This window comes from Triticum urartu, chromosome 1A (genome assembly GCF_056163025.1).
Source record: "Triticum urartu cultivar PI428250 chromosome 1A, HENAU_Tu73, whole genome shotgun sequence".
NCBI lineage: Eukaryota > Viridiplantae > Streptophyta > Magnoliopsida > Poales > Poaceae > Triticum > Triticum urartu.
The window spans coordinates 384,012,083-384,022,622 of record NC_141873.1 but is presented as its reverse complement, the minus strand read 5'-3'; positions in this window follow the sequence as shown (position 1 = coordinate 384,022,622).

Genomic DNA, 10,540 nt, shown 5'->3' with positions numbered 1-10,540 from the left:
GTTTCTGACCAGTTAAGAGGCGTTCAACATTTTCGTCCATAGAGAACTTCGAAAGGAGCCTTGACTAAGCTGGCTTGATAACTATTGTTATAAGCAAACTCTGCGAATGGAAGGCATTTCTCTCAACTCATTCCGAACGAGATGACAGAAGCTCGGAGCATATCTTCCAGAATTTGATTGACTCGTTCCACTTGACCACTTGATTGAGGATGGAAGGCGGTGCTAAAGGAGAGACGAGTTCCCATAGCATTTTGGAAACTTTCCCAAAATCGAGAGGTGAAGAGACTTCCACGGTCTGAGTTAATTTCCAATGGAACACCATGAAGAGACACTATTCGGGAGATGTATAAATCAGCTAGCTGGCTAGCGGTGATACTCTCACGAACAGGTAGGAAATGGGCTACTTTGGAAAGACGGTCGATCACGACGAAGATGGCATTATTCCCTCTCTTGGTCCCGGGAAACCCAGTGATGAAATCCATACTGATTTTATCCCATTTCCACTCGGGAATAGCCAAAGGTTGAAGGGTGCCAGCAGGCCGTTGATGCTCTGCTTTAACACGATGACAAACGTCGCAATTAGCAATGTATTGAGCGATTTCTCTCTTCATCCTAGTCCACCAAAACCTCTGGCGTAGGTCTTGATACATTTTAGTACTACCGGGATGAATGGTGAGAGGGGATTCATGAGCTTCCTTAAGGATCAGCCGCCTCAGGTTTCGTGCCTTTGGAACCACTAGGCGATTCCCAAAGTATACGACACCTTGATCATCAATGGAGAAACAATTCGCAACTCCTTTCTTAATGTTTCTCTTAATACGGGAGATTCCTGGATCTACCTTCTATGCCTTGATGATCTGATCCGTAAGGGTAGGTTTCGCCACCAGGGTGGATAGGAATCCTTGAGGAACAATGTGAAGATTTAGCTTACGAAATTCCTCATGGAGAAATGGTTGACTTTGTTATAACATCAGGTTGTTACAATAGGAATTACGGCTTAGCGCATCAGCCATGACATTGGCTTTGCCCGGGGTGTAAGTTATTCCTAAGTCGTAATCCGAGATCAACTCAACCCAACGTCTTTGCCTGAGATCAAATCTGGTTGGGTGAAGATATATTTCAAACTTTGGTGATCGGTGAAGATCTCGCAACGATTACCGAGAAGGTAATGTCGCCAAGTTTTAAGTGCATGGACTACAACTGCAAGCTCTAGATCATGTGTGGGATAATTTTCCTCATGTGGGTGTAATTGCCGTGAGGCATAGGCAATTACCTGACGATCTTGCATGAGTATGCAACCTAGTCCTTGTCGCGAGGCGTCGCAATAGATAATAAAGTCCTTGGAGAAATCTGGTGGTACCAGTACGGGAGCAGATGTCAGGCGTCTTTTCAGTTCCTGAAAACTGAACTCGCACTGTGGAGTCCACTCGAACTTTTTATCTTTATTGAGGAGTTCAGTTAGAGGTTTAGCAACCTTGGAGAAATTCTCGACGAAGCGGCGGCAATAGCTCGCTAAGCTAAGGAAGCTCCGAACTTGCTTAACCGTCTCAGGTGGAGTCCAATCAAGGACGGCTTGAACTCGCTCGGGATTGACAGCAATACCCTTGCCAGAGATTACATGGCCTAGATAGGTCACTTCTGGCAACCAAAATTCACACTTGGAGAATTTGGCATAAAGGCGATGCTCTCGAAGTTTCATCAATACCAGCCTTAGATGTTCAGCATGTTCCTCTTCATTCTTGGATTAGATGAGTATGTCATCGAGGTATACTAGGACAAATTTGTCCAGGTACTCCATGAAAACCAAGTTCATTAACCGGGAGAAGGTGGCTGGGGCATTGGTTAAACCAAAGGACATCATGGTGTATTCGTATTGGCCATAACGAGTAACAAAGGACGTTTTGGGAATGTCCCTGTTTCTGATTTTGATTTGATGGTAGCCCAACCTCAAATCCATCTTGGAAAAGACTGAGGATCCAGCGAGCTGATCATACAGATCGTTAATCCTGGGAAGCGGGTATTTGTTCTTGATGGTGACCAGGTTGACAGGGCGGTAGTCCACAACCATTCGATCCGTTCCATCCTTCTTCTTAACGAAGAGGATAGGGCAAGCCCAAGGAGAGGAACTAGGAAGGATGAAACCCTTTTTCAAGGACTCATCGAGTTGGTTCTTAAGCTCGGCTAGTTCTAAGGGTGCCATCTTGTAGGGTCTTCTAGAAATTGGAACGGTTCCTGGAACAAGGTCTATCACAAACTCGACATCCCTGTCAGGTGGAACACCTGGCAGTTCTTCTGGAAAGACATCCGGAAAGTCTCGGACTACCGGAACATCCTCAAGGTCTGGAAGGGGGTTGGCATTTAAGGAGTAAAGCTGGCGCTTGGCCACTCGAGTTAATACATTGACTGTCTTGCCCGATGGGTGAGTAAGTTGAACGGTTCTAGTGGCACAATCGATCTTAGAATAATGAGCTGACATCCAGTCCATACCCAAGATGATGTTTATGTCCGAGGACTTGAGAGCTATTAAGGATGCAAGGAAGACAAGTCTATCGACAAGAATTTCATTCCCATGGCTTACTCTAGAAGTTTTCCATCTAGAGCCAGGAGTTTGAATTTCCATGGTAGTGGGCATGTCACAGAATGTCGTGTTGTGCAATCGAGCATAGTTCTCGGATATGAATGAATGAGATGCTCCAGTATCGAAAAGAACAGATGCCGGATGGCAGTTAACAAGGAGCGTACCAAGGACGACGTTGGGATCCTCATGAGCCTCCTCGGCTGAAACATAGTTGACATGGCCACGGGCAGTGGTGACCGGCTTGGCGTAGAATGTCTTTCTCGCGGGCTTACCACGGCCAACGGACTTTCCAGTCTGAATGGGGTTGTTGTTCTGGGGACACTCTTGATTTTAGTGACCCGGCTCTCCACACTTAAAGCATGTCACCACATTGGGGCGTGGAGCAGCATTAGCAGCGGGGCCACCATAGGGCTTGGGCGGTGCAAATTGCTGGTTGGGACGAGGCGCCTCAAAGGATAGCCTCGGGATGAACCTGGGTGGCAGTGCCGTGCTTGGAATCCACACCCGGCGCTTCTGAGTTCCAGAGCCGGATGAAGAGCCAAAATCACGGGAGTGCTTGCGTGAAGCGTCATAATCAGTCTGGCCCGTCTCAGCACTGATGGCTTTGATTAAAGTCGCGGAACTGCTCTTCGACGGTGTATTCGGGATACCAACGGTAGCCCGTCTCGATCATTACCCGGACTAACATAGCAGTATGACCGGGCATGTCGAGGCACCGGGTCAGGCGAACCACTTGGTTTTGAACACGAGTGGCCATCTGAAAGCACAACTACAATGCAAAGACATCAGAATTTCTAGGGAAAATTGGACAGCATAACAGCTGTAAATGCTCAGAAAAAGATTTGAGACATCCACAACAATTCGCAATACCACTCAACATCATCATATCAAGGTTATGATCCAATTAGCAACATACTAAGAATAGTAGAAACTGAACCGGGACTTGTAACAACAATCCTATAAGCTATTACGGATTAGTAACACATGAACCTGATAGAAGAAGAGAGCCTAATCCTTAACCCACGTTGAATGAGAAGAGAATGACTCAGATCAGAGACATAGGGTAAAGGAGTAAAAGAGCCTTACGTTCCCTCCCACAATCAATTCCCCTACAAATAACTAAAGCATTTCTAGACTCGACATCGACCAGTTTGGCTCAACGAACCTACAGGCAGTCCGGCTCTGATACCAACGCTGTCAGGACCCCGATTCCAAGCCACATCGATCTAGCCGGTAACAACTCATATCACTTTGCGGCCTCACGCACGGTATCCCACGGGTGTCGCCTTACGATGGCCCGGGACCGTTTGCGCCTTTTGGCTCACGTATATGATAGTGTCGCTAGCATCCATATGATAGAGAACCCGAGCCGACAAGGCTAGTCGTGAACCCAAAGCAGCACAGGCCTATGGAGACAGGCATACATGAATCACATCGAGCATGTCGGTCATCAGCGAGTGATTCCGGGCTGTAGCACTGGGCTAACAGGACTCCGGGGAACCCGGGCTGTAGCAGTCTAGGCAGGACTCCGGATATCACCGCGTGACATTTCCCCAAAGGGACAGACATAGGAACGAAGTGAAGCACATGCCAGCCAGTCAAGTGTCCTGAGCAGTAGTGCTGGGCTAGCAGGACTCCGGTGAACCGGGCTGTAGCGGACTACTATGGCTCGAGGAACACTAGACTACATTTCCCCATAAGAAAGGCTGCCAAGGATAAACAACTAGATTGTCAGATCCCACTCATACCAAGCATTTCAATCATACACACAATATGCCCGATATTAGTACATACAACATGGCATCACAACAAAACTTTACAACTTAAGTACTTTATTTAAAGGCTCCAGAGAGCCATACATAACATGTTCATACAGATAGGGGTCACATGACCCGACACTCAAGTCATACAATCATACAAGCACATGCGGAAGCAACTAGTCTGAGTACAGACTCTAGAAAGAAAGAAGGCTTCTCGAAGACTGTCTATCTACATAGGGCACTCCATGGCCAGGATCACCACCTGGGTGGCTAGTCACTCGTCGACGTCAAGGTCTTCGTAGGACCCATTGGAGGGGGCGGTGTTCTCGTATGAAAACAGTAATCAAGCAAACATGAGTACAAAGGTACTCAGCAAGTCTTACATCAGAACCTACTATACATGCTTATTCTCAAGAAGGTGGTGGGGTTAATGCAGCAAGCCAGCTTTGACTCTTGGCTAAGCTATCCTACGGAACTTCACCAGTAAAATAGTTTTCGCACACGAGTCCACTACTCACCAACACAATACTCCACCGGGGATCCTCCATCGTCATCCTACGAGAGGGCCATCCTCGGTACTCACACTTATCTTGAGTCTTTTAGTAGTATCCATTAACTTGTCTATGAACTGTATAGGCAACCAAGTACTCCTTTACCACGGACGCAGCTATTCGAATAGTTTTATACCCTACAGGGGTGTACTTCTTCATACACGCTTTCACCACTTACTGCCGCTTACACGACATGTACTCGGCAACCTTCAAGCGGAAGCCCAGCGAGGGTGTCGGCCACGGCCTACCTAAACACTTAAGTCTCTAGTCCAGGTTTATCGCCTATCCAGGTTCCATCCGCAGGGATTCCGGCCGAGGTTTCCACATACGGCCCCGAACGATGTGAACAGGGTCCCGAGACGCCAAACGGGCGCCCGGCATACCCAGCCACGGTGTATCTACCGCAACATAGCCCACCCCTAGGGTCAGCGCTACGCACGGCCGCCAACACATATCCTACAAACACCAGAAACTATTTGCAACTCCTGGACAGAGTACTAAGGTGATTAAGAAGCCGAGAGGGTCCATTGGTTTCGGGCCCAATGTACGGTAGTAACTGCATCTTAAGTCACACATACAAATCTCAGTTCTTAGGGACGGCCTCAATGAAACAACCCACCATGTACTCCTACATGGCCCCTCATCGATACCTTTACCAAAACATATTCAACACATCCCTCACATTACCGACATAAGCATTTCACTCTAGCCCATCACCCAGATGAACCAGACCTGACACAACTCTAAGCATAGCAGGCATAGCAAGGTAGGAATCACATACGTGGCTCAATCAACTCCTACACATGCTAGTGGGTTTCATCTAGTTACTGTGGCAATGACAGGTCATGCAGAGGATAAGGGTTCAACTATCGTAGCACACAGCAGATTGAAACGCGTTGTCTTAATGCAGTAAACAAGAGCAGAAGCGAGAACATGGGTTTGTATCGGAATGATCAATGGGTTGCTTGCCTGATGGAGTGGTAGTGGGATACTGCCCTTCAGTTGGATACTCGTGAATATCCTCGGAGGCAGAACCTACCACGAAGAACACATCGGAACACAATCAACACATGACGATATGCAACAATATGATGCATGCTATGACATGGCAATATGAATGTGTCTTGGCCTAATGCAAGTTATAATAGAAAGGAATGAACTCATTTGAATCAAAGATTCAAATATTAGCTCATTAAACATGGCCTTAATAGTGCATTTCCTTATTCTGCTTAAACAGCAAGGTAAACTTGTTTTGTCATGCATGAAACCTTTATAGATGGATAGATTGAATTTTTCTGATCATTTTTCATATATAAATCTTTGCATTTGGAGCTACGGTTGATTTTCTATGATTTTCTATGATTTTCTATGATTTCATATATAAAGCTGGCGCAAGGCCGTTCTTGGGCTCGTTGGAGAGCTCTTGCAGTCGCGCATCTAGTGGTGGTGGAGGCCAGGCCTACGGTGGTCGGAGACGACGAGGCGAGCTCCAAGGCGGCGGCCGGAGTTCTACCATGTGCGGGGAGTGGGCTGCGGCGTGCAAACACGGAAACTGAAGTGCTAGCGAGGCACTACGCGATGCGGCAAGCTCGTTGCATAGCACGGGAGGACCAAATGGTCGCCGGAGCGACGCCGGTGACGAGCTCGAGCGGAGACGAGCTTCGGCCATGGTGGAAGTATGGCCTAGAGGGTGCAAACGCGTGGGAAAGAAGAGGGGAAATGTGGCGGAGCTCACAGGGAGGTTAATGAGCAGCTTAGTGGGCTCGGGGGCGACCGGAGCGAGGCGAATCGGTGAACGGCGTCCGGCGGGTACCGAGGTTGAAGACGACGCGATAGCGGCGATGCAGGGCCTCCGGCGATGCGTGGCTCGGTGGGGAGGGCGAGGGCGTCACGGCGGAGCAATTTGGCTTGTCGGAGGGGCGAAGGGGTGGCTCTGGCGTCGTCTACGGCGAACGGCGGCGAGGAACGCGCTCGGGCATCGCGGGAGAGAGTGAGGGAGACGAGGGGAGAGTGAGCGAGGATGAGTGGGGAACGTGGGGGTCGCGTGGCACCCCTAGGCGTCTCCAGGCGTCGGCGGAAAGCAGGAGGTGGCCGGCGTGTGGCCGCGGGCGCCGACCACGCGTTCTGCGTCCTTCTGGCGCGAGGAGGACGACGACTGGCAGGGCCAGTAGGCTGGGCCGAGCCAGGTGGGCTGGGCCAGCACAGGTAAGGCCCAGGTAGCTTCCCTCCCTCTCTTTTTTTCTAATTTGTTTATGTTTTTCTATTTAACTGCAACTGTTGGGCTTTAATTAAAATACTAAAACGTTTCCAAAAATCCTGAAAATAATTGTGGGCTCTGTTTAGATTATTTCCAACAACAAACATTTATTTCCAGAATTATTTGGGCATTTAAATGATTTTATAGCATTTAAATGCCCAAATTCAAATACTTATGATTTAGTTCAATGACCTTCTGTTGACCTAGAAAAATGTGCACCAATTTTGCCAGAGGTTTTAACCCAAGACAAAGAGGGTGAACTTTTTAGAAGGGCATTTCAGGTTCATTGAAAATAATTTTAGTAAACCCTAGTTGTTTCCAGGGGGTGTTGGGGGTTTCTGCCTTCCCCATTTCAAATTTAAGAGAAATTTAAACATGATGCACACTCTAATGCTTGAACTAGCTAGGGTGTGACACAAGTGTTCACAACATCCACAGACGATGTTGTAGGGGTTTGCACATCGAGCGGTGCATCAAAGACGTAAGCCTTCTGTGTAGCAGTGAGGACACTCCTCGGACTACGAACCTAGTCCGCATCATTGCTTACAATATCTTTCAACTTAATCTTTCTCTAGGAATGTATTGAAACAGGGAGCTATTTATCTACAATATATTTGCAAAGACAATTTAGACTATGTTCATGATAATTGAGTTCATCTAATCAAATTATTTAATGAACTCCCACTCAGATAGACATCCCTCTAGTCATCTAAGTGAAACATGATCCAAATCGACTAGGCCGTGTCCGATCATCACGTGAGACGGACTAGTCATCAACGGTGAACATCTCATGTTGATCGTATCTTCTATACGACTCACGTTCGACCTTTCGGTCTTCCGTGTTCCGAGGCTATGTCTGTACATGCTAGGCTCGTCAAGTCAACCTAAGTGTTTCGCATGTGTTCCGAGGCCATTTCTGTACATGCTAGGCTCGTCAACACCCGTTGTATTCGAATGTTAGAATCTATCACACCCGATCATCACGTGGTGCTTCGAAACAACGAACCTTCGCAACAGTGCACAGTTAGGGGGAACACTTTTATTGAAATTTTAGTGAGGGATCATCTTATTTAAGCTACTGTCATTCTAAGCAAATAAGATGTAAAACATGATAAACATCACATGCAATCAAATAGTGACATGATATGGCCAATATCATTTTGCTCCTTTTGATCTCCATCTTCGGGGCTCCATGATCATCGTTGTCACCGGCATGACACCATGATCTCCATCATCATGATCTCCATCATCATGTCTTCTTGAAGTTGTCTCGTCATCTATTACTTCTACTACTATGGCTAACGCTTTAGCAATAAAGTAAAGTAATTACATGACGTTTATGTTGACACGCAGGTCATAAATAAATTAAGACAACTCCTATGGCTCCTGCCGGTTGTCATACTCATCGACATGCAAGTCGTGATTCCTATTACAAGAACATGACCAATCTCATACATCACATATATCATTCATCACATCCTTTTGGCCATATCACATCACACGGCACATGCTGCAAAAACAAGTTAGACGTCCTCTACTTGTTGTTGCAAGTTTTTACGTGGCCGCTATAGGTTTCTAGCAAGAACGTTTCTTACCTACGCCAAAACCACAACGTGATATGCCAATTTCTACCCTTCATAAGGACCCTTTTCATCGAATCCGATCCGACTAAAGTGGGAGAGACAGACACCCGCTAGCCACCTTATGCAACTAGTGCATGTCAGTCGGTGGAACCAGTCTCACATAAGAGTACGTGTAAGGTTGGTCTGGGCCGCTTCATCCCACGATGCCGCCGAATCAAGATAAGACTAGTAACGACAAGTAAATTGACAAAATCGATGCCCACAACAACTTGTGTTCTACTCGTGCATAGAAACTACGCATAAACCTGGCTCTGATACCACTGTTGGGGATCGTAGCAGAAATTTAAAATTTTCTACGCATCACCAAGATCAATCTATGGAGTAATCTAGCAACGAGGGGAAGGAGAGTGCGTCTACATACCCTTGTAGATCGCTAAGCGGAAGAGTTGCAAGAACGCGGATGAAGGAGTCGTACTCGTAGCGATTCAGATCGCGGTTGATTCCGATCTAAGCGCCGAACCACGGCGCCTCCGCGTTCAACACACATGCAACCCAGTGATGTCTCCTACGCCTTGATCTAGCAAGGGGAGAAGCAGAGGTTGGGGAAGATTCCGTCCAGCAGCAGCACAATGGCGTGGTGGTGGTGGAGGAGCGTGGAACTCCAGCAGGGCTTCTCCAAGCACTATGAGAGACGAGGAGGGAGAGAGGTAGGGCTGTGCCAAGAGGGAGATGATCTCGTGTGTCTTGCAACCCCCAATACCTCAAGTATATATAGGGGAAGGGGAGGGGCTGCGCCCCCATCTAGGGTTCCCTCCCTAGGGGCGGCGGCAGCCCCAAAACCCATCTAGGGTTGCGGCCAAGGGGGGAGAGAGAGGGGACGCACCTAGGGTGGGCCTTAAGGCCCATCTGCCCTAGGGTTTGCCCCCTCCCCTCTAGGAGGTGCCTTGGGCCTTGGTGGGAGGCGCCCCAGCCCACTTAGGGGCTGGTCCCTTCCCACTATTGGCCCATGTATGACTCCGGGGCCCGTGGCCCCTCCCGGTGGACCCCCGGACCCCTCCGGTGGTCCCGGTACACTACCGGTGATGCCCGGAACACTTCCGGTGGACAAAACCATACTTCCTATATACCAATCTTTACCTCCGGACCATTCCGGAACTCCTTGTGACGTCCGGGATCTCATCCGAGACTCCAAACAACATTCGGTTACCGCGTACATACTTTCCCTATAACCCTAGCGTCATCGAACCTTAAGTATGTAGACCCTACGGGCTCGGGAGTCATGCAGACATGGCCGAGACAACTCTCCGGTCAATAACTAACAACGGGATCTGGATACCCATGTTGGCTCCCACATGTTCCACGATGATCTAATCGGATGAACCACGATGTCAAGGATTCAATCAATCCCGTATACAATTCCCTTTGTCTATCGCTATGATACTTGCCCGAGATTGGATCGTCGGTATCCTGATACCTTGTTCAATCTCGTTACCGACAAGTCTCTTTACTCGTTCCATAACACATCATCCCATGATCAACTCCTTGGTCACATTGTGCACATTATGATGATGTCCTACCGAGTGGGCCCAGAGATACCTCTCTGTTTACACGGAGTGACAAATCCCAGTCTCGATTCGTGCCAACCCAACAGACACTTTCGGAGATACCTGTAGTGTACCTTTATAGCCACCCAGTTACGTTGTGACGTTTGGCACACCCAAAGCACTCCTACGGTATCCTGGAGTTGCACAATCTCATGGTCTAGGGAAATGATACTTGACATTAGAAAAGCTTTAGCATACGAACTACAC